Source organism: Spermophilus citellus (genome assembly GCF_964194105.1).
Source record: "Spermophilus citellus genome assembly, chromosome: 10".
In the NCBI taxonomy this organism is placed as follows: Eukaryota; Metazoa; Chordata; class Mammalia; order Rodentia; family Sciuridae; genus Spermophilus; species Spermophilus citellus.
Genome location: NC_138197.1, coordinates 31,139,702 through 31,164,806, shown reverse-complemented (window position 1 = coordinate 31,164,806; position 25,105 = coordinate 31,139,702). Strand labels below are relative to the sequence as shown.

Here is a 25,105-nt window from a genome sequence, read left to right as displayed (position 1 = left end):
TACCCTCTTTTGCTCTGATCCCTCTAATCTCCCCTATTATTGCTGGATGCAGTATACATTTCAGTTTTTTCTTTGCGTATCTCCTTGCACTTGGACGTAAACTTCATGGATCAGGGGCTCTTCTTTTTGTTTGCTATTTTATCTCCAGGGCCTATGCCATAGTGTATATTAATTCTTATTTGTGGAACACAGGAAGTGAGTGTTCAGTGTGAGCAGATGGAAACATGACTTGCAGAGGAAGCCTCCCAGCTCAGGCAGTGGGGCTCCTGGGTCAGTGGGCATGTTCAGGAGAGGGTGGAGATGTCCTTCTGCAGGTGTCCCTCTGTGTATCAGCCAGGAAGGACACACAGAGCCTGCAGGGAGGGCTGGCATGGGGGCGCTCCAGGAGGCTGTGCTAGGTCTGGCCAGGGGTGATGGGTCCCTGGCTCATCTGCCAGTGGTTCCTGCCTTTCCCTTCCTGTGTGGTGAGTCAGCCACACCCCTGGGGAAATGTGCCAGGGAAATGGCCCCTGCCAGGAGTGCAGGAGGGCTAAGGTCAACAAAACAAGAACTTGCTTGTGCATTCTGCCCACCAGAATGCCTGCTACAGGGTGAAATGTGTCCCCTTAAATCATGCATTGAGGTCCTAATTTTTGTGTTTTAGATTATGAATTTAATTGTAATTAGGGTTGTTGTAGAGGGAATTGGTTAAGTTAAAATGAGGTTATACTGGAATGGGGTGGGTCTCTAATGCCATGATTGGTGTCCTTATACAAAGAAACCAAGTGAACATGGATCAAAGTTGAAAGCATCATGCTGAGTGAAATAAACCAAAGACCAAAAGGACAAATATCATGTTAGTCCACTTATTAGGCACCTAGAATAGTCAAATTCATAGAGATAGAGTATAAGAGTGGTGACCAGGGGCTGCGGTATGGGAGGGTGTTGAGGAATTATTTGTAGTGGATACAGAGTTTCAGTTTGGGATGATGAAAAGATTCTGGAGATCATGAATTATACTGAATTGTATAATTAAAATTGGTTAAAATGATAATGTTCTTTGTTACATATTTTTAACTAATTAATTAATTTGGTTTTACTAGGTATAAATGACAGCAGAATGCATTTTGATTCATTGTACACCATTGCAGCACAACTTTTCATTTCTCTGGTTGTACACAATGTAGTGTCACACCATACGTGCAGGCATATATTTACCTAGGGTAATGATGTCCATCTCATTCCACCATCTTTCCTCCCCCATACCCACTTTCCTCTCCACCTTCCCCTTTGCTTCAAGTTCCTCCATTTTTTCCATCCTCCACCCCCATTGTGGTTTAATATTCACTTATTGGAGAGAACATTTGGCCTTTGTTTTTTGGGGATTGGCTTACTTTGCTTAGTATAATATTCTCCAACTCCATCCGTTTACCTGCAAATGCCATGATTTTATTCTTTTAATGCTGAGTAATATTTCACTGTGTGTGTATACCACAGTTGTAACACAAAAACTCACGGGAGGAGAAAGAATACAAAGAGAGAGGCTGTGGCTGAGGAGAGCATCTACTGGCCAAAGAACGCCAAAGATGGCCTGGCCTGCAAAGCACCAGCAGGGCAGAGAGGCCCAGAGCAGACTGTCTTCTCAGCATCAGGAGGGAGCCCTGCCCACACCTTGATCTCTGCCTTCTGCTCTCTAGAACTGTGAGACAATAGATTGCTGTTTAAACTACCCAGTCTATGGAGTTTTGTTACTGCTGCCCCAGACAACGAACACAATGGCTCTCTGTGACTCTAGTGCTTCCTGTTGAGGTCCCCTGACTCCTGGCATTGAGGCTGGATCAGTGACAGGGGAGCTGGTTGTGACGACTGTCTTTCTGTTTTTGGCTTACGCCCCTCCCTCCATTTGTTCTTTGCTGCTCCGGTCTCCCTTGTCTCCTCTGTTCCCTGGTTACTAGTTCCATGTCTGTATCTCCCTCTTGACTTGTAAATCCGGGAAGCCAGGGCCTCCTGTGCTCATTGGCTGCTGTCTCCTCAGGCCTGCATAAGTGTATTGGAACATTGGATACAAATGTATAAATGAACAAATCCATGAATCAAGGGGGCAAGGAAAGGGTCTCTTTTCCCTGGGCCTCATCAAGGATGTTTTGACAAAATATCTGTATTTAAACTAGGCAGAGGCAGTATCCCCCTCCCTGGGTGACCACGTCAGCTGCTCAGGCAGAGCAGTGTGGCCTCTCCAGGGCAAGGATGCTGCTGCTGCAGACAGTCTGGCTGGGTTTCCTCAGGCAACCCTAGTGCTGTGGAGTCAGGGCCAGAGGCCTGGGGTAAAGCCTTTCCCCCCAGGTTTGCTTAACTCACACCTGGCACTTGTTCAGCAATAGAAAGGCCAAGGAGAAAGGCTTCCATATTATGTTAGACAGAACCTGGAATTAGATGGAAGAAAAGAACACCCTTGCTCTCAGAAGCAAGCTCAAGTTCTAGAGCAGCATATACCAGGGCATGCAGTAGAGCCAATCCCAGATCTTGGGGACATCACAGTCTGACATGGAGGCAGACCAGTAAATGATCCCAAAACAAGGCCAGTGCTGCTCTGGTGAGGCCAGCTGTGGGAGCAGGGGAGATACTTTGAGAATGGGACTTGCTGAGGGCTGAATGAGGGAGGCCTTGAAGGATGAACAGGAGTTTGACCGAAGCAGGGGAGGGGTGGGGAATGGGGAAAGTATAACAGAAACCAAATAGCACCGGGCACGAAGGGAAGATGGGAAAGGTTGATGTAGGTCTGGGGTAGCTGGGGGTGAGACAGGAGGTGACTAAAGGGGATAAAGTCCTAGAGAGGGTATGGCTAGTTAGTGAAGCCCCTGGTATACGCTGCTCTAGAACTTGAGCTTGCTTCTGAGAGCAAGGGTGTGCTGGCTATTCTGTGTGCTCTCCTCGCCCTCAAACCATCCATTCTCTACCCTTCTCTGTAGACTGCTTTAGTGGGCTGCCTTGCTCACTGGTTGGAGGAGAGAAAGTCTGGGATGTTTATCTCCTGATTGCCTTGTCACTTTTCTGGCAGTAGCTGTATTCCTCTGTGGTCATGGCTCCTGCCAGGTACCCCTCCAGGGTGGAGGAGCACCCTGGCTCCAACTCTGCCTCTGGTCAAACCGTATAGGCATTGGTGGCAAAGTCTTCCAGCTGTGGCTCATTCCTGGTGCTTCACCACCCCTGGGTGGTTCACTTACCCATGCCCACTCCCTGCAAATCCCCTGTGTCAGACTCCCTTTAGCAAACCCCTTTGTATGTTGCCTCTGTTTCTCTGTGGAACCCTGCTTGGTGCAGTAGGGGTGTGGCTTAGGCAGCATTTGGTGGGGGAAAGGATCTTGGGGAGGAGCAGATGAGTGGGGGAGACTTGGCAGGCAGGGAGGCTAGTTAAGACCTGTGAAAAGTCCAGGTGAACAATGGAAGAGTAGCAATTGGGATGGAGAGAAGGGGCCAGAGCTGAGAGGCACTTCTGAGTTAGAGTGGTTCAGCTTTGGGGACTTATTGGGTAGATGGGGAGGTGGGCAGTTTCCACTTAGAAGACAGAGGGCATCATTCTCAATTGCTGTATGATGGACCATAGAATTTGATATTTCTAATTCAAATTCAGGACTATGAGGTTTTACTTGCTGTCTCCTATCCTAATACGTTTGTTGCCCCTTTCTCGCATGCCAAGAATTTCAGTTCTAAAGTATACCAGGAGTAATAGAATTAATACACTGTCTCTGACTTAGTTTAGGTCTACATAGGATTTTTGGACTGCACAGTGATATGAGAATGATATGCATTCAGAAGAAACCACACTTCAGATTTTGAATTTTGTTTTTTTTTTTTCCCAAGCCAGGGATACATGGTGCAATGCTTTCTCCAGATTCTGTGCAGCTGTAGCGATTGTGAGGGGGAACACTAGGGACTCTACAGTGCACTGTGTTGCTGCAGGTTGGGGTTAGAAAATGCCTTTTCCACTTATGATATTTTCAAGTCATGATAGGTTTATCTGAAGGTGATGCTGTTGTAAGCAGGGGAACATCCATATCCTTATTTGCTTTCTCCCACGTTACATACACAGCTGTCTCAGAATGATAATACCAGCATTATCTTATGATATGATTGCTCACAATACTTACAAATTTAACTGCATTTCCTTTGGTCCTTAGAATGTATAGTCAATTTCGTACATTAGGGCCTCTTGGAATAGTTCTTCTCCAGGTGGTCATGCCATACTAATGTAGGCTTACTTGTTTTATTTTGAATTTTCATAACTTGCTCTGTAAAATAAGATATTTTATAAAGCCAAGGGTTTAGTTCAGAGGCAGAGCACTCCTCTAGCATGATTGAGGCTGAGGCCAAGCACCCCAAAAATATACACATGTCTTTATTTATATATGAGATAGTTATTGTTCCAAAGTCAAATCTACAAAATAAAGTATTAATAAATTTGCCAAAGAGTTAGGTTCCATAAGGTTCTATCTTGGTGTCCCCTCTGCTTTACTATCTCCATTAAGTTTATTATATTTATTTATTATTTATATTAAGTTTATTATATTTATACTTAATGTAAAATATTTGTATTATTTTTAATCTCCTGTTTCTTTGATAAATGGAAGCATTCTGCTCATACTTCTCTCTATCTTGCCTTTTCCACTTAATATTCCCTAGAGATAACTCCACAGTAGTTTATAAAGATGACCCCATTCTTCATTTCTTCACTAGGTACATAGTTTTCCATTGCTTAGTTTATTCAACCAGTCCCTCACCATGGACATTGCATTATTGCCTACAAACAAATAATCGTTTTTTTTTTTTTTTTTAAATAATCGTTTCTTGTACATATGTTTTTCTGTCTCTTTTAATCTGTGGGGATAAATTCCTAGATAAGTTCTGGATCAAAGGTTAAATGCATATGTAGTGTTGCTAAACATTGGCAAATTTCTGTAAGGTTGTACCATTTTGTGTTTCCTTCAGCACTGTATGAGAGGGCCTATTTCTCTGTAGCTGAATGAGTACACTGTCAAACTTTTGGATTTTTGACAATCTAAAGGGTATCTTAGTGTAGTTTGAATTTGTATTTCTCTTAATGTAAGCAAAATTGAGCATTTTTTTCATAAGAACAATTTTCATTTGTTTTTCTGTAAATTGCCTATTTTGCCAGCCACCCTCCCTTTATAGGGTTGTTGGTTCTTTCCTTTATTTATGGAAGTTCCTCAATAGTAGGTAGAATGACCCTTCTCTACAGTATTGGAACATTCACAAATATTTTCCCCATTATATCTTTTGCCTTTCTAAGTTCTGTGTGGTGTCTTTCACTAAGCATTATGTATATTGCAGTTAAATTTAACAACATTTTCTTAATCCTAGGTTACAAAGGAATTTACCCAGGTTTTTCTCAAGTCCTTACTTGATCTCTTCATCTTTAGGTATTTAGATTAATCATCCACTTGGAATTTATCCTGATGTATGGTGTGAGGAATGGATCCAATTTTATTTATTTATTTATTTTTTCTCAAATGGCTCTCCAAGTATTGGGCTCTGAGGTTGTGCTTTAGATACTAATGGAGTGAAATTGTTATCCGATTAGGGTAAGTTCAGGGAATCATCAACAAGACTACTGACTCCCAGTGAGGCAGATTACAGTGTGTGTGTTAGTAGCTTTGTGACCCTGTGACTAAAATACCAGAAAAAACAACTTAGAGGATGGAAAGTTTATTTGGGCTCACGGTTCAGAGGTATAGTCCACATTAGCTGACTCCGTTGCTTTGGGGCAGAGGCGAGGCAGAACACCATGGCTGAAGAGTGCGGCAGAGGAGGGCTGCCCACCTCATGGTGGCAGGGAAGCTGAGAGAAGGGGAAGGGGGCAGGGAAGATGCACCCATCCTGGGCATGCCCCAGGGACCCACCTCCTCCAGCCACACCCCCTGCCTGTAGTTACCACCCAGTCAGTCCATATAAATTAGGATGGACTGATTGGGTGAGAGCTCTCACAAACCAAACATTTTACCTCTGAGCCTTCCTGCATTAATATAGGAAGTTTAGGGGACTCCTCATATCCAAACCATAACACCATATTTTAATTCATTTTAACATATCTTATTATGATTTATTTCAGGTAGCCTAATTAGTTTTTATTCATTTTTTCTGGTAAATAAAGCAGTGAATGAAAAAAAATTATTTATTTGCAGGGCTGGAGATCAAACCAGGGCCTTGTGCATGCTATATCCTATTGCTCGACCACTGAGTGACACTCCCAGCCCCTGAAAAAATATAATTTAAGCTATTATACTACTGTGCATGGCTGCAGCGGACATCTCTATGTGTGCCAGTGAGGCCATCCAGCATCTGTTCACCCTTGGTTTAAACAGTGCCCCAAATTTCCTTTAAGAACCTAGTTGGCCGTACTCTAGCCCATATAGTTTGGGTCCAGCTCTCTGAATTGTCCCCAATTGGTCAGAGCCATTGTCTGTTTTAAGGCCACAGTGGTGAGTTCAGGGAAGGGCTTGTGCTTTAACTAGAGCTCAGAAGATCTGGAAGCAGGACTTTTTCTCAGTGGTCTTGAACCTGGAGGTATCATAGCTGGAACCACTGTCTCCATTTTGTCATCACATGTAACCAGAGAAGTCACTTACTCAGGGGAGGACGTCAAAGCTGAGCCATGTCTTTTTGATGTATGAACCCTAGTCAGGTTGCACCGGAAGGCAGCCCAGTCCTACTCTTGAACTTCTTGGTATGTATGTGATGATTTATTTGGTTTCTGTTTTTTTTTTTCTTCCTCTTACAGTTGAGAGAGTACAAATAAAACATTCGTCATCATTTTCCTTTTTTTTTTTTTTTGTTTTTTTAGACAGTACCTCAGGTGGAGAGGGAAATGGGATTTAGTCAGAGTATCACAGTGCGCCTATTTAGGCTGGTTCCTTCCATCTTGGAGGCCTGGTGTGTAAAATAGTGTCAATCACACTGCCTGTCACAAAGCAAAAGCAGGAGAGGGAAAGTCCTCTTCACAGTTTACTTACTGTAAAAACATTACCCACTCTTGAGGGCAGGGACTGTGAGGTTTTGTTTTCTGTTTGTATGTACCACATAGGCTATTACACGGCCTCACCCAAAGCAGGTGCTTGTGTAGTGAGCTAATCTGAACTAAACTGAATGCTTTTCACACTCATTCTTTCCATTCCACAGTGAAGAAAGTGAGGTCACAGAGAAGAAGGATCAAACCACAGGCCAAAGCAGGCCCAGGCATCCTGTCCCCAGCCTCACAATGACTCCAACAGGCAAGCTCCATCCCTCCGGGATGATGAAAAGACACTGGAGTGGGAAGCTGGTCCAAGGACTGGGTTTGTCACTACCCTGATGGGTGACTTTGGGCAAATCATGTCAGCCTTCTGGGCCTTAGGCCTCAGTCTCCTTGTCATTCTCACAGATCCGATCCTCACTTATGAGTGTCAGTGGGTTCCATCTGTAAGTAATATGAAGTGTACAAAATTCCTTATGGGAGCATTTGCTGCAAAGTTCAGGTAGATTCAAAGTTGCAAGGTTACCTTGCAAGTCCCGTTTGGAGGTGCTGGATGAATAATAAAACTGTGGTGTTGGGGCATCCATGTAGTTTACTTTGATGTTCTCAGGATGCACAATATTTCAGACAGAAGCTCCTTCTCCTGGTGACAGAGGAGGAAGCTGAGGCCTTGAGAAGTTGAGTGACTTGCTTAAGGTCATCCAGCTAATTAGAGACCTGGGCTGATTTCACACCCAAGTTTTATGACTTCTGGTTCAGGCCTCTCATAGGCCCCAGCGCCACCTGTCAGGAGAGCCAGCACCCCTCAGAGATGGCTCACGGACGATGCTCCATAAATGCGGAGGAGCTGGCTTCAGAGGAGCCAGGCTGTCCTGGGCTAGTTGCTGGCCTGTTCACCCCCAAAATGTCCTTGCTATGGCTTGGCTGCTGGAGGCGCTGGAGGCCCAGGTTTCCCAGAACTTTGTTGGGGGGTGGTGCTTCTGGTGTTCCTGGTGGAGGTGGGGTGCTTTAGCAAGGTTTGGTGACCTCTTGTGCAGTGAGGGGAGGTGGCAGACATGCTGTCTTTTGCTGGGCTGTGAGTAGCCCTTCCGGGCATTGTGCTCCCGGTGTGCCCCGGTCATGAACACAGAGACCAGGATGCTTTGTAGTAATCACAGCAACACCCTGTACTTCCTCCAGCATTCCGGGAGGCTCCTGTGTATGGCCTCTTCCAGGAGTTTCCCAGATGCCCCCTCCCTCCCCTTCCTCCTGGGCTCCATCCTCTTTAGGAGGAGGTCGCCCTTCATATGTGACGTGTGGGCTTTGGAGGGCCTTGGCCACAGTCCTATCCCATGACGAGCAGCCCTCCTCCCAGACGTTCTTCTCTCTTGGTCAGTCACAGCTAATATTTTCTGATTTAGGCATTGCACTACAAGCTTCATATATATATTTTTTTCTCAATAGTTCCATGACTTAGAAGCTATCGTCATTACTCCCTCCCCATTAATATCAAGGAAACGAAGCTTAGAGGGTTCAATGACTCACTCAAGGGCTCTTCAACAGGAAGTGGCAGAGCCGGGTCTCACACCTCAAGATTCTTTGTATTTAATTTGATTTAATTTTAGGTACTGGGGATGAAACCCGGGGGCCCTCTAGCACTGAGTTATACTACCAATCCTTTTTAGTTTTCATTTTGAAACAGAATCTTGCTAAGTCACTGAGGCTGGCCACAGACCTGTGATCTTCCTGCCTCAGTGCTGGGGAAGGGAGAGTCTGTCTTCCTGATCCCTCTGCCACACTGCCTTATGTAAGCTGTGTGTTTTGTGTTTTGTGCTTTGAAGGTGGGTAAGAACGGAACATTTGAGTCTTTTAAAAAATACTTTTTTAAATTTTAGAACAATTTGTGGTTTGTGGAATTATGGTACGGGATTGCTGTATACTCCATGCCCATGTTCCCCTGTTATTAACATCTTACATGCATGTGGCACATATGTCAGTGTTACTGTATCAATATTGATATATCATTATTAACTGAATTCCATACTTTATTTGGATTTTTAAACTTACTTGTTTGCTTTACAGAATGTCTCTTTTTGTTGCAGGATCCCATCCAGGGTAGTCCATTATTACTTAGTTATAATTTCTTCTTAGTCTCCTTTTGGCTGTGACAATTTCTCAGACTTCCTTGTATGTGGGGACTTTGACAGTTTTGAGGATACTGACTAGGAATTTTGTGTTTCCTGTTTTTGTAATGAGTAGACTGAGTTGATGTGGCTTTGGGGGATGGCCACAGAGCCACAGTGCCACTCTCATCACATTGTGTGGAGGGTAGCTACCATCAACGTGATTTATACCTGCTGATGTTGACCTTGGCCACCTGGCTGAGGCAGGGCTTGTTGGTCTCTTTACTATCAAGTTAACCCCTCATTCTTTGATGTACTCAAGAATCATTTTTTGAGAAATAAGAGGAGAAGACATTGTCCGTTTTCCTAGAAGCAGGAAGAGAGGGCACAGGGGGGAGCAGGGTGATGCAGGTGTCCTGGCCCCCCCGAAACAAATTTACATTTAGCGATGAAGGAGAAGCTGGTGGCCTTTGTGGCCCTTGATGCAGGAGAAGATCTTCTACTAGGGTTGTGGTGACAACAGCCAGAGACAGGAGATCCATCTAGGAATTTGCTGGAGAGACATGCAAGAGGACCCTCCCCTCTAGACTTGCATGTCATTTCTAAGGACTTCATCTTCCAATAAAGTGGTGCTATAATCTGACCCAGCTAGAGTAGAAGGAGACACATGCTTTTCAACTTGAAACTCCTATGTCTATGTCACTACTGGACCACTTTGCCTGCTCGTTCAAGATAAATTCATACATGTGATGAATCCAAAAATTATTTTGTGGATTAGCACTATTAGATGGAATTATACTTTGGGGTTAAAAGGGTTAATTTTGCAATGTAACTATTTAAAGTGGACCACATTTTATAAAATGTATGTCCTGGTAATCTCAAAAACCAGAAGTGGCTTGGAACCCCTCATGTGATCTCTGAGACACCTTCCTCTCTCAAGCACCAAGAGGCAGGTAAGGATGACTGAGGGCCCTAGAGATTTGATGGGACCAGAGCTAACCTGATTTTTATGGCTGTTACATGCCCACCCTTCTCTGTTCCAGAGTGTGAGCTCACATGTGAGCTTCAGAATTTGGATAATTGATCCAAGAGGAGAGGCCCTGGCTATGGCCCGACTTTGGTCCCCATGTTGGGAAAATAAAGAAATGCTTTGGTTTGAGGTGGCTCCTTAGAGACCTCCTGTCTGTGAAAGGATGAAAATACCCCTAGGATATGAGCCACACAGCAGGTCCACCCATCAGTCTGTTGAAAAGAGCAAAGTTCTATGGGAATGAAGTCTGGAGTCAGAAGTGTGTGTGTGTTGGTGTGTTGGCCCTGAAAGGGGCAATGGAAGGGCGGGTGCCTGCTTGTGAGCCTTCATGAGTTTGTAGAAAGCTGTTCTGGTGACATTATAGCTGTTATAGTGGTGTGACCTCAGATGAGTCACCCCCATGAGTCAGTTTCCCTAGTTCTCTGTGATATGTAGACAGTCAGCATGGGGCCCTTTTGCTTGTCCCTCTACCATCTGCACTGTTCCCCTCCACCACAACCACTGCTGCCAGCAGCCACCAGCCACCGGCGCTGCCCACATGTGGCTGTCTAGGATGCTTTGGGCCAAAGGCTTGATGTGGATTATATCTAATTTAATTCCCACAGCCCCAGGGGTGTTACTGTCTTCACTTTGTAGATGGGAAAATTGAGCCTCACAGAGGTTAAATGACACCCTGCATGTCCTGGGTCATGGATGGGTGGGTGTTAGACCTGTGTCCTGCCTGTTCTGCTTCCTGCTTATTTAGCAGGGCTTTAATAGATCAATCTGGATTAGACAACTTTTCCTGCAAAGGTTATTATTTTAGTCTTAATGGGTCACATATGGTCTTTCTTCCTTCTTTTCTTTTTCTTCCATCCTTTAAAGATGTTAAAAAACAACAACAACAACAACAACAACAACATTTTTAGCTAGTGATGTACCAGCAAGTTGCAGGCCATGGTTTACTGACCCTTGATAGTAGGCAAATGAAAAATGCAAATTACTCTAGGATGTCTCATCTTCTCAGACTTCAGATGGATCTGCAACCTATTTAAAAAACCCAGGGCTGGAAGGATGGCAGGGTTAGCTGCCTGGTCCAGGCAGATGCTGGCTTTACCAAGGACTTCATGCAATGTGGATACCATGACCCTCTGTCACACTGTTCTGATGGGCAGTCCTTCTTTTTACACCTGCCCCTCCATTGGCCAGCCTTCCCTCTGTGGGGTGTCCCTGGGGTCCTGGCTTCTCCACCCTCTCACCATCACAGTCTCTTTCCTTTCTCCTAGGACTTCTCTTCTCAATGGAGTGAGCCAGTCCCAGCTGGGGCCCCTGGCTAAGCAGCAGAGGAAGCTGAGAGAGTCCACCCTAAGCTCCTTGTACCGGGTCCTTTGTGTCAGGCTGCCTTGGTGGCCAGTGTGGAGTAGAAGGTGCTGAGACAGAATGAGAAGGGCTGGGAGCTCTGCCCACAGCCAGAGGAAGGAACCCGCTCTCTAGCAGAAAGCTAGGAAACCTCTTTGTTCTTAGGGCACCTCAGAATTAAGGAAGTTTTGGGAAAGGAAGCCTTGTGTAAATATAGGGGCTTCTGTGTGTGCGTGAAGCAGGAAGGGGGAGTGTAATGTGTGCCTGTCACTTATGGCCAGCACCATTGCACCTGTGGAGGCAGCGTGGAGACAGCTGGGGACCCATCCTCAGCAATATAAAAAGTAGTAAAACCAGGCTGAAAACTGGTCTGAGTTCTGACACCATCACACTGACCAGCCCATGTCCAGGTCCTGAACCTCTGGGACAGTCAGTTTTCTCATCTATGAAATGGAAACAGCAATATCTGTCTCAGCAGGTTGTTGGCCTTTACCCAGTGCTTACTATACATCAGGTGCTATTCTGAGGGCTCTCTGTATACAGTTGATTGATCCTTATTGCTCATGGATTCTGTATCTGCAAACTCACCTTTTTTATAAAATCCAGTGTACTATCAACTTCGATACTCATGGTGCTTCCAAGATCATTCTCAAACATGTGCAGAGCAGAGGGAATTAGAGTTTCAGGATGTGCACATTCCAGCTAAGGTCCAGCCAGGTGACCCTCTGTCTTCTTGTCTCAGTTCAGATTGTAAACAAGTGTTCTTTGCAAGGTCTGTTTGGTACCATGGTGTGTGTGTGTGTGTGTGTGTGTGTGTGTGTGTGTGTGTGTGTGTGAGAATCCTGGGGATTGAACCAGAGCCTCATGCATGCTAGGCAAGTATTCTACCACTGAGCTACATTTCCAGCCCTTTTTATTTTATTTTGAGACAAGGTCTCACTAAGTTGTCCAGGCTGCCTTGAATTTGTGATCCTCCTGTCTCAGCCACCCATGTAGCTGGGATTAGAGGCATGAGCCATCACATCTGGCTTCTTTTTGGGTGATTTTACTGTTTAAAACAGTCCCAAGTGTTGTGTTGATGTGTAGTCTAGGGCATAAAGTGAGAAGTGGGGAGTGCAGTGTGTGCAAGAAAGTGCAAGAAAGTTGTGATGTGCCTTGTGAAGAAAATTTGCATAAGCATTGTTCAGGCATGAATGATAGTACTGTTGATTGTGAATTTAAAGTTAATGAATCAATAATATATATTAAATATGGTGTCTTTAAACAGAAACACACATTAAAACAAAGATATCCATCACTGTTGTTGAAAGTGTTATAACTCAGAATCACAGGAACCTAAACTGTGTATCCCATTAGGGACTGGATCAGAATTCATTAATTCATTGTTTACAGCAACTTTATAGAACATAATCATTGGGAATGAGAATCAACTGTATTAACTCATGTTGTCATCACAACAACCATGCTAGATAAGGGCCTTGCTGTCATTATCATTTAATTTTACTGATGAGGAAAGTAGGCACAGAACAATTGCTAAGGTTTTCTCAGGTCACACAGTCATAGGTGACAGAGCTGGAATCAGAGCCAGGCAGTGGGGCCTCAGAAGGCTCCCTTAGCTGCCACACTGTTTTTGAATTAGCTAAAGCAACATGCAGAAAGCTTTAGAGCAGCAATCTTGTACATTGAGCAAGGCTCTGCCATGCAGGGCCTGTGGCCACAGTATTGGGCAGTCTCGAAGTCTCTTCCTCTTTGATGGTCGAAGGACCTGTGATCTCACCAGCTCTTCCAAGCCTGCTTTGCACTGTTGGAGGGCCCTGGTCTTCAGATTGGGAGGAGGGGAAATTGGAAGAGATGAGCTGGGGAAATAGGGGCAGGGGGTACTGCTGGAGTGAGAGATGCTGAGGGCCTAGATGGTGTCCAGGGGAAGTCTGAGGCACAATGTGGCTGTCATTTCTCTTGGTTAAACCAACATGTTTAGCACTGTCTCCTCACCAGCTGTGGGCTGGCTGCAGGGAATAAAATTGTCTTGATCTTTTTTGCAGATGTGGAACTGAAGTTTGGATGTTATGACACTTCGGGGCTTACAAAGGACAGATCTCACAAGGACTGATATTAAGAATATTTCACAGCTATATGGAGCAGACACAAGCCAGTCACCACAGAAGCTTTGTAAACAAGGAGGCCATCTGCGCTGGGGATGGTGTGCACATCAGGCTGGTCCCAGGATTTGTCCTGGCTTTTCAGTCTTGCCTCCTCTGCCTCTGTGTCACACACAGATGTGCAGGGCTGGAGTGGATTTTCTCCTTCAGCGAGAACGATGGGATTGTCTGCGCTCTGTAAAGGTATACCCGTCTTTAGCTGCCATCTTTCCTGATATTCTCTAGTGGTGGTGTTGTGAGTGGTAGGGATCACCCCTCCTTCACAGCACAGTAATTATCCACTTAGTGCCCTGCTGGTGAGGGGTGGGAGCAAGGGATCTGGAGAGAAGGCCTGAGTTCAAATCCCAGCTGTTCATCAGTCTATGACGCTGTACAGATCTTCCCACCATTCTAAACCCTGGTTTTCTTAGGTAAAATCTGACCAAACTGCCTAGCCCATGGGGTATTGGGAACATTAAGCATAATTATGTGGGTGATTGTGCTTCATGTGCTTAAAAATTCTTCATATAAAATGAAAGGCATTAGGCTGGGCCTTATCTTGAGGGGATCACATAGAGAGAAGGAAAGTGGCATTTAGGGCAGGTGGATCTGCTTTGTGGCAGAGCTGCCAGATGCCCCCGACATTCTCTTGCCCTTCTTCCATTGTCATGGAATTTTAGTTTCCCAGGTTCCTTTATAGTCAAGTGGCCAAATGGTCAAGTTTTAGCCAATGGGATGTGAGCAGAAGTGGTGGGTACAACTCCTTGGCATGTCCTTAAAAGGCAGAGGCACCTTCCTTCTCTTCCCTGACTCAACCCTGTGACTTTCTCCTCCTTTCTTCTTCCTTCAGGCCACCAAGAACACATATGTGATGATCTGAGACCGTGCAATACAGCAGCGCCCCCCCCCCCCCGCAATGCCAGAGCAAAATCAGATGTTGCTGGGTCTCTGCCACGCATGTGCAGCTGTGGTAGCAGCTCTGACCCACTTATGTGCAGAGAACTTCACGAAGGAATTATTGGGGGCTCCTGTTACATCAGTTAAATGTGTAGCTTAACAACTGGGTTTGGAGACGGTTTGATCTCCAAAGTTCATGTATCAGAAATGTGGTCCTCAGTGTGGACATATAAAGAAGTGGTGGGACCTTTAAGAGATGGGGCATTGTGGATGGAGGTTAGGTCATTGAGGGTGCTGCTCTCAGAAGAGATATATGTCGTTCTTGTGGGTCCCCAGTTAGTTTCTGAGAGAGGAATTATGAAATAACAAGCCTAGCCCCTCTGGCTTCCTGTGTCTCTATGTGAGCTCTCCCTCCTGCACACGTTTGCACTGGGATGTGGTCCATCATGATGGGATGCAGCCAAGGGGGCTCTCACCAGAGGCTGAATCAATAAACTACACTGAGATTCCATCTCACTCCAGTCAGAATGGCAGCTGTCAAGGATACAAGTAACAATAAATGTTGGTGAGGATGAGGGGGGAAAGGAACACTCAGACATTGCTGGTGGGACTGCAAATTGGAGCCACCACTCTGGAAGGCAGTAAGGAGATTCCTCAAAATCTAGGCATGGAACCACCATTTGACCCAGTAATCCCACTCCTTGGCATATATCCAAAGGATTTAAAATCATGATACTACAGTGACACAGCAATGTTTATAGCAGCACAATTCACAATAGCTAAGCTATGGAACCAAGCTCAGTGTCCTTCAACAGATGAACAGATAATAAAATATGATATGTGATTCATATACACACACACACACACACACACACACACACACACACACACACAATGGAGTATTACTCAGCCATAAATAAGAATGATTTTATGACACTTTCCAGTAAATGGATGGATCTGCAGACTATCACACTAAGTTAAATAAGCCAATCCCAGAAAACCAAAGGTTGAACGTGGAAGCTAAATCACAATAAAGGGGGAAGGTATAGAAGAGAAGTTCATTAGATTAGATAAAGAAAGGGAGGGGGGACAGGAATAGGAAGAATAAATCTAACATAATTTTCACATATATGAAAATACTAAGTTAATCCCACCATCATGCCTATCCACAGAATGGGGCCCTAATTAGAATAAGATATATTCCATGCTTATATAATTTTATCACAATGGATTCTACTGTCATGTATAACTAAGAAGAATCAAAAAATAAAAAATAAAGTAAAGCCATCTGATCTTAGACTTTTAGCTTCCAAAAAACTGAGAACTCAAAAACCTATTTTTTTTTTTAAATAAAGTATCCAACCTCAGGTATTTTGCATAGCAGTGGAAAACTGACTAATACTCTAAGTCAGCACTGAACTAAAAGTGGTAAACTGCTTCTCAACTGTCTAGTTGCTAATGCTTTGCTTTTGTGCAAGAAGAGAAGAGGGAGCTGGAAGGTGTGGAGGGCAGGTAGGTAAGTCATCAGAACTTGTTGGATCAGTCCCCAAGATTTCCTGGGAAAGGCCAGACTTAGAAATATCAATGGCATAAATATTCTTATTCCACACACCCTTCTTCCCTTTCTCCTATCCTCTCTTGGTGAACGTGGGCCAGGCCTAGTAACTACTTTTTGTTCCTGGAAATACAGTGAGAAAGAACAAGATTCAGCTCCTGCATGAAAGCTTGTTATAAGACAGACTCATGATACATAGGGCTTGAACCCTGAGTCCTACTTGACACTTCTCTTTCTTTCATGCGGCATGAAGATTCATCAGACAGCTGGGCATGGTGGCATGCACCTGTAGTCCCAGCTACACTGGAGGCCCTTCACCACTCTGTAATACTAACCTTTCCCCATCCCAGGTCCATGCCACCTGCCCCATGACTTGTGTCCCCTTTGCCCTACCTCAGTCTCTTCCTAGGGATCATCACCATCTGTTTGACTTGCTCCCTCTGCTCAGTGTGAGCTCTCAGAGTCAGTAGTTGGGCAGCCCGGATTTCCATTGCCTACAACAGCGCCAGGGTGCCTGCAGTTGGGGTGCAGAGGACATTGGTAGGATGATGACGGGGAGTGTGGGTGACTCACTGGAACCAGGTGCAGAAGCACAGCTGTTTCTGCCTAAGGGTCTGAGACCTGACCCACAGGTCTGCTCAGATGGCCCACCAGGCCCACCAGGCTATGGCTCTGACTTCAGTTTTGGTGCGTTTGGATTGGTGACACCCGAGCAGGCTGGAGGCTGGAGGGATGGAAGTTTCCATTAATTGTGGAACTTTGCCTCGGGTGGTCCGAGGAGTAAGAGTGGTTAGAGGGAGCAACAGGGCTAGAGAGAAGGTTCTAGTGGCAGGATAAGGGCTGAAGGGTGGGAGGAGGAGTGGCTGTGTGGGTTCCTGCGGGAGCTTTGTCCAGACCTGGCTGTTTGTTTACTCAACCAGTAGTTTGGCCTTGGGCTTTTCTTGCTGAATAGTTCTTGCTGAACTCTAGAGGAGTACATGAATCAATACTGGCTGCCAGATGCAGGAACCAAAACCATATACAGGAAATGTTGAGCCTGCCAGCTCTGGGCTTCCCCTGCCTGGGGCCCCCAGGAGCACACACCAGCTCTTTCGTTCATTCCCCGCTCCTGTGGGAAGTGAAGTGAGCCATCCAATGCTCTCCTGCAGATGATCTTGGTTCTCCACAGCATTCATTCATTTCCTCAGTTGGCAAGCATGTAGTTAGGGACAATATGCCACCCTTGAGGTAGGTATACAGAACATCCTAGTGTGGCAAAATCTGAATTCGAAGTTCACAGCCTCCCTCTTCTGTACTCTTTCCTCTTACTCTTAAAACTTTTCCCCAAATAGCCCTGTGCCTTAGACCAATGCTTTATGCTCATAGAGGTGGTGTGCTGGTAAATGTTTAACAAGTGGCTCTCTGAAAGAAAAAGAAGAAAGAAAACAAAAACCCTGATCTATTGTGTTGGCCAATTTCCATTGTAAAATGCTCTCACCATGGCAAATTTCATGCCATCACTGTGATGTCACTGAGTGCAAAACTAGGAATAGTGGCACACTATTATATATTTTTTCCCACTTACATATTCAGTAGTTTATGTGTACAACCTCAAGAATATAAGAGTAAATTGTAAAATAATAAGTAATGAGTTTTGAATATAACTTATTTACTTATAAGTATATATATACTCATAAGTATATATATATATATATATATATATATTTGATTTATTTATTCTTTTGTGGTTCTGAGGAAGGAATCTAGGGCCTTGTGTATGCAAGGCAGATGTTCTACCACTGAGCCCCGGTAAATATACTATAATATTTAAGGATGTCTACATTTTGCAAGGGACTTGTGTAACCTGCAGCTCTCACAAGCCAGGATGATCTGGCTCTGGGATATCACTGCTTGAGACCTTGTCAGAAACACAGAATCATGGACTCCATTCGGACCCACTGAACGAGAATTTGAATTTTAACATTTTGAACGGTACTCTCAGGCAATTCGGTGCTAGAGGTGACCACTGTGTATGATTTTGTCCGCGTCTTTTCCAGGTCTCTTCTACAATGGAGAGACATGTATTTTGCTGTCATTTTTTTAACAAATTAAGGTCACATGTGAATGTTTTGCAAGAGTTTGTTTTGTTTTAACTTAATAATATGTCTGATATCTTTCTATGATGGTCTACAGAAGTCTAGCTATTTTTAATGTCTCCACAGTGCTTTAGGGCATGAGTAAGGCATGATTTTTTAAATATCATCTCTCTAAATGGTCATATAGTTTTTTCCCTTCTTCTTCAAGGAACCTCATCATTTAAGAAAATTTCCTCCAACTTTCTCTCAATTCTTTAATCAAAATCTACCTTTATAAAGTTCTGAAAATTAGAGACTGGGTCAGTGGTAGAGCACTTGCCTAGCATGTGTGAGGCACTGGGTTCGATTCTCAGCAGCACCACATAATAATCAATCAGTAAATTATTCTATCTACATTAAAACATTTTTAAAAGTTCTGAAAATTAACTTATATTAAATGGTTTGTGGCTGACAATAATAGTTTACAGTGATCTCCTTCTTCCCCAGATTTAAAAATTTCATTAAAATTTAACAATATTTATTGAGAGTCAGCTGGATTATAGTTCTGAGGAAGCTGATAGGGAATATAAAGGAGTTAGGCCTGACCTTAAAATGCTTGCAGCTCAAGGAAATATACTCTGTGAACAATCATTCAATCAATCAATCATATAATGAGCAACTTTAGTGCTGTAAAAGCAACAGAGAAAGGAGGGAAGAAAATGTTTAGAAAGGGGAGCCACTGGTGGTATTAGAGGTATTAACATCTAGTGGGAGTGCCCACCAGGCCACGGTCCTCATTGCACCATAAAATAGATAAAACAATATGGCAGCCTCAGGTTCTTAGCTGCTAGAGGTGGGGTTGGATCAGGGGAGAGTCCCAGAGGCCAGGAGTGTTTATATTTGGTGGAGTAGATATCCTTTTCTTCACAACCAACCCAAACTGATATTTTTCTCCATGTCTTTTATTCCCTCCCCTCTCCAGCTCATCTTTGGTTCTTCTTTCTTCTGGAACCCTCATCCCAAAGATGACAGCAGGTCTACTTGGTTCCTGTCCAAGGCTGCAGCCAGATCTGGGAGGACTGGCTGGTCCCTGTTCCTCTTCTCTGGTGGGAACCTGATTGGGTTCAGGCTGGGACCTGTTCCAGGGCTGGCTGCAGCCCTGTGCGTCTCCTGGATGGCTGCCTTGCTGTGACACATCACCCAGCATGTCTTCTTTCTGGACTTCTTGCTTGCCACCAGTCAGTTCATGAACTCTGTATCTCCATCACTGGAGTATGTTGATGGGCAGGCCACTGCCCTTTTCTACTTCCCAGCAGACAGAAAGACCTTCTACCCTTTGGTTTGATTCACCTTTACTGCTTACCAGTCCAGGATTCCAGCTGACTCTAGCAGCCCAGGACAAATGTGGCTGCTTCAGGAGCTAAATCTGTCACTTATAACTTTAGGACTTACCTCTTCTTAAGCATTACTAAATGGGGCCTATTCTTTTTAGGGGGGGAATAATTCTTTTAGATTTTTATGTTAGTCTGGGGGTGAAGTAGAGTGCCTGTCTAGCATGTAACAGGACCTGGCACCCCCAAACCAAAGTATAAAATGTTCAATGTAAAATATATGTTATGAAATATACAACAAAATAAACACCTGTGAGCACATGACCCCATCCAAGAATTAAAGCATTATCAATTTGGTTGCATCTGCCTATGTTCTCCTTCCCTGTTCGTGTGCCTGCCTTCCCTGATAAGAGCCATTATCCTGAATTTCAAATCTTTGCTTCAAAAAAATAGCTTCATCACATATGCTTATATTCATTAACTTATCATGTAGTTTTGCTTGCGTTTGAGCTTTATGGAAATGGTGTCATTGTATGTAGTTCTTTTTGTTGTTGTTATAAACAATATTCAATGCATGCTCTTGAATAGTCTCCTTGTGCCCAGCCCATGTTGCTCCAGGAAGGAATGGAAAGAAAGGTAGTTGGGCATGTAAATGTTTGAGTTCACAAGGTAATTCCAAATGGGTTGAAAGTTACACCAATTTACAATCCACAGGCAGTACCTAAGAGTTTACCTTGACACACGTTCAAACAAACCCTTGGTCACAGCAGACTTTTAAATTATTGCCAAGCAAGTTAATGTAAGATGTTACTGTGAATCTAGTTAATTTCCCTGATGATTAACGGGGTTTTGCATCATTCTGTAGGTTTATTCATGGACAATGGAACATTTATTCCTTTTGAATTTTCTTTTTTCTGAAATACCTATTTTTATTTGTTGACCATTTTGCAGTTGGATTGTTTATCTTATTCTAATGATTTATAAGCTAGTTTATTTATTTTTATTTATTTATTTATTTTTATGTGGTGCTGAGGATGGAACCCAGGGCTTTGCATGTGCCAGGTGAGCGCTCTACCGTGAGCCACAACCTCAGTCCCTTGTGTCTTGTTTTTTAAAGTTAAAATATTAATTATTAGTGAATATTAATTGTATAAAATAATGGGTTTCATTGTGATGGTTTACTCTATGCATACTACATACTTGGATCACATCCCCCTCCCTATTCTTTCCCTGCCCTTGTCACCTTCCCCTTCTCTAATAGTCTCCCTTCTCTCCTGCCACTTCCATGCCATTCTTTTTTCTTTGTTTCATTTTTTCTAGATTCTACATATGAGAGAAACCTCAGATATTTTTCTTTCTGAGCCTGGCTTATTTTGCTCAGACATGACAACCTCCAATTTTATCCATTTCCTTGAAAATTGTGTCTTGTTTTCGATAAATAGGAGGTATAAATTTTAATGTAGCTAAATATATTCATCAACTTATGGTTAGTACTTATGGAGCTGTTTAATAAATCTACTTTGAGTCCATAAAGATATCTTCTTTTAAAATTTTTAAGGTTTTTCTGGACACAGTAGTGCACACCTAATCTTAACTACTCGACAAGCTGAGGCAGGAGGATGGCAAGTTTGAGGCCAGTCTCAGCAATTTAGGAACATCTTATCTCAAAACGGAAAAAAAAGTGGGGGGGTGTAGCTCAGTGGTAGAACTCCCCTGAGTTCAATCCCAGTACTTTTATACTTTATTTCTCAATCTATTGGGAATTGATTTTTGAGCAGTGAATCATAGGGATCCAATTTAATTTTCTCCACCATATGCATGATTAATTATTCCAGCATCATTTATTGATAGTCCAACTCTTCCAAATTGATGTAAATGTTACCTCTGTCATATAAACGATTTCTGTTTACTTGTGGGGTCTGCTTATTGGCTTTATAGCCAAGTCTTTATAGCCAATATTGATAAATTTGTCTTTATCTGAAGCAATAACGTTGGTTTAAAATACCGTAGGTTTATAATAGGTCTTGATTGATGTCTAACTTATTCTATATCATTCTTTTTTTTGGAGAATAAATTGGTTATTTTAGGTTCACTGTAAGGACTTATTGAGGTCCTCAAAAGCTTGCTGAGAGTTTGATTGGAATTATATTGAACAAATATTTCCATTTGGGAAGAAATGAATTTTTTTTTCAATCTAAATATCCAAAATCCAAGAAATGAGTCTCAAATTACTTAGGTCCTGATTAATTCTTTATAATAATAGTTTATTATTTCTTCCTTATATGTCTTCAATATTTTGTTTTTATTATATTAATATTATTATTATTATTATTAATGGTAGTACTGAAGATGGAATCCAGGGTCTCACGCCTTTTTAGGCAAGCACTCTACCACTGAGCTACATCTCCAGATCTTTTTATTTTTCAATTTTGAGGCAGGGTCTTACTAAATTGTTCAGGCTGGCCTTGAACCTCAAATCTTTCTGCCTTAGCCTCCTGAGTAGATGGGATTATAGGTGTGTGTCACCACGCCCAGCTTACCTTGCAGTGTTGAGTCATGTTAAATGAGTTTGTTTTTTTATAATTATATTTTCTAACTCTTGCTGGTGTATATAAATAGAGTAGATTTCCAAACATTGGTTTATATTTGGCTACCCAGCCAGAATTTCTACTGATTTCCAATATTTGTTCTGTAGATTCTTATGGAACAATTATATCATATACGATGAATATAGTTTTACTTCTTTGTTCCAACTCTTTATGACTTTGTCTTTCTTATTGGGTTGCATTGGCCAGGACTGCCAATGTAGTTTGAGCAGAAGTGTTGAAAGTGGGACTGATCTTCTATTCTTAAAAAAAAAAAAAAAGACTACAAAAGAAAAAAAAAGAGAAAGAAAAAGGAATGTATCCCATAGGTTTTTGTTAATTCATCTTAGTTAGGTTAAAGTATTTTCTTGTATTTCCAGTTCACTGAGAGTTTTTCTGATGAGTAAATTTGTCAAATGTTTTTTCTAAGTACTCATACTTTTATCCTTTAATTTGTTATATGATAATGATAAATTTTCTAACATGAAACCACCCTTGAATTTCTGGAATAAATAAAACTTGGCCACAATGATATTCTCTTTTTTTATAAGCTGTTGGATTCAGTTGCTAATATTTAGTTTGGGACTTTTGCATCTATGTCCATGAGCTAGTCTGGCCAGGGATTTTCTTTTTTTATACTGTTCACATCTGGCTTTGATGCCAAGGTTATATTGGGGATCAGTGTCTGAATTAGGAATAATTTCCTTTCTGGTGGAGTCTACTGATGGCTTTCTAAGGATTATTCTGGTTTTTAAACTTAACCACAGAGCCCCATTTTTAGTCAGATACAAAGCTGAAGATTGTATTTCCCAGCCTCCCTCATGGCATAGTGAGTGGCTTGAGGGTGGCCTCTTACTCAAGGCCCACTGTTGAAGATGTGTGTAGTTTTTTTGTGCAAAGGTTAGCAAGTAATTGAGTTTCACAGAGAGAGGCCAAAAATTTAAGTCAGCAGAATTTGTCCTGGAATATTTGAAGAAGAAGGGGTAAGTGTTTTTTTTTTTTTCCTAAATCAATTAACAATTTGTAGGTCAGGAGAGGCCATTTAAAATGAATAATGATATTCTTGTTTTAGGAAGGCATAAGAAAAGGAGAAAGTTTCTGTGGAGCCTCTTACCTGGAATGTGGGTAAGAGGCTCCTATGAGTGTGTTCTGGTCCATAGAAGCATTTCCCGAGCAGCTGCCTGGAGCTGTGGATCAACTGAATCAAAAGCAAGGATTGCTTGGTCAAACTCACACCATGTCAAAGCCTTTTCCTACTGGTGAAGTCTGAGCTAAAAGGATTCTAGCCTGTGTTTTAGAGTAAACCAGGAAAAACCCCACCAGAGATTATGGGACTCTTCCATTCTCTTAAGACGCACTTTGGGAGCATACTAGAGGAGGTGTCCCCGCTCCAGTTCCTTCTAGCTCTGAGAGCTGATGCCTTCAGTATGGGATTTGAGGCTGAGTCAGAAGGAAGACTCAGCTTGAACTGCACAGCAGGGAAGGCAGCAGTAGTACAGGACAAAGTCAGAGTACCAGGGCTTTCCACTCCTGAGCAGTGTGGCTTCTGGCAAATCACAGATGAGCATTTGCTTCATTTGCAAACTTGGAACAAACTCGCCTGCTGTTGGTAACTCCTGGTGGTGGTGCAGGCGCTGATGAGGTTATGCCTCAGTGCCCTGGAAATGGAAAAGCACAGCAAAGAGGATTCCCATTTCATCTGCACCTGCATACCTTGCCAGTCTTACCGCTTTCCATGCTTCTCCTTGTGTTCTAGTCCCAGCCACACAGACCATCTTTGCATTTCTTGTAGGTAGCTCCTTCCTGCCTCTGGGCCTTTGTACATGCTATTCTGTGGCCTGCAGTCCTTCCCCTTCCTTTGTTGACTTTACTCCTGTTCATCATGTAGAACTTAGTACACTTGTCACCTCTCTGGGGAAGACACAGCCCACCCTTAGCCTTATCAGTTGAGATTGGAGACCTCTATTCCATGCATGGCACCTCAGCACCCCTTCTTATACTGTCATTATTGTTTGCAATTAACTTTTTGTTCAGATATCTGGCAATGCCATCCTTGTCAATAGGCAGAATGTAACCTCCAGGAGGACAAAGAATGATGTATTTCTACTCACATTTGTATCCCCTGAACTTAGCCCAGATGCCAAATAAATATGAGTGATTGCAGAATAGGTCCAGGAATCTGGGTCCAGGAATCTGGGTCCAGGAATCTGGGTCTAGGTGCCGGGGTTAGGGTGCTCAGGATGAGGAAACTCAGTAGGATAAGAATAAGCCCAGTATTTGCATCTCTTCTCTTCCCTTTAAGCCAAGCCGTGTGGCACCATGTTATGTCCTGTTGATGGCTCCATATTTCATATACATCAAATTACAACAGCTAATTGCTGGTGGTAGGCAGGGGAAGCAGACAGCTCTGGATCCAGAGAAAGTAGCTAGAGTGAGAAGAGGGCTTCAGAACAAGGTGCATAAGATGTGTTAGTAGATGCTGTTCTGTCTGGAACTCAGCTTGGAAGACTTGAATTATTAATAAAAATTCTAGGAAGCCTAGTGTTTTTTTTCAGGAAACTCTCCAATTAAGAAAAAATAAATTCCAAGTGTGCTTTTAAGCACCATTATGGTTTTTTCCATTTTGAAAACTTTATATTGATGAACAGTAACTCATAGAGAAAGTATTCAGATCAGAGCCTGCAGGTACAGATGCTTCCACAAGCTAAACATCGCCTCTGGTCTCCAGCATCTAGGTTAAGAAATTACAGCACCCCAGCAGCCCTCTCATGCTCCCTCCTAGCCACCCTTTCTAAGGGAAACCACTTTCTTGAGTTTTACCAGCCTACATAAGTTCTGCCCATCTGTATATTCTAAATAGGTGGGATGATACTTTCTTGAAACTGGCTTCTTCCATTCAATATTATATTTGTGAGATTCATCCATACTGTTGTATGTGCAGGTCATTCTCTTTGCTATGTAACAACCCTGTGTGTGAATGTTACAGTGAATAGTTTATGAGACTCCCCAGTGAATGCCTGAAATCACAGAGACTATTGATCCCTATAAATGTGTTGCTTTTTCCTGTAA

At 43.1% G+C, this 25,105-nt stretch overlaps 1 long non-coding RNA gene across 3 annotated transcripts in view; it reads left to right on the top strand.

Moving 5' to 3' along the window:
- The window catches only part of LOC308657776, a 32,118-nt gene extending 14,505 nt beyond the window's left edge, over positions 1 to 17,613 (top strand). For 2 of the 3 annotated variants that reach the window (XR_014024063.1, XR_014024064.1), the window contains 2 exons: positions 13,519 to 13,818; positions 14,465 to 17,613. This is a non-coding gene — a long non-coding RNA (uncharacterized lncRNA). Of the gene's footprint in view, positions 1 to 7,173; positions 7,266 to 13,518; positions 13,819 to 14,464 lie in introns of all 3 variants that reach the window. The other variant, XR_014024065.1, reaches the window with a different exon arrangement.
- Positions 17,614 to 25,105: the final 7,492 nt, after the last annotated feature.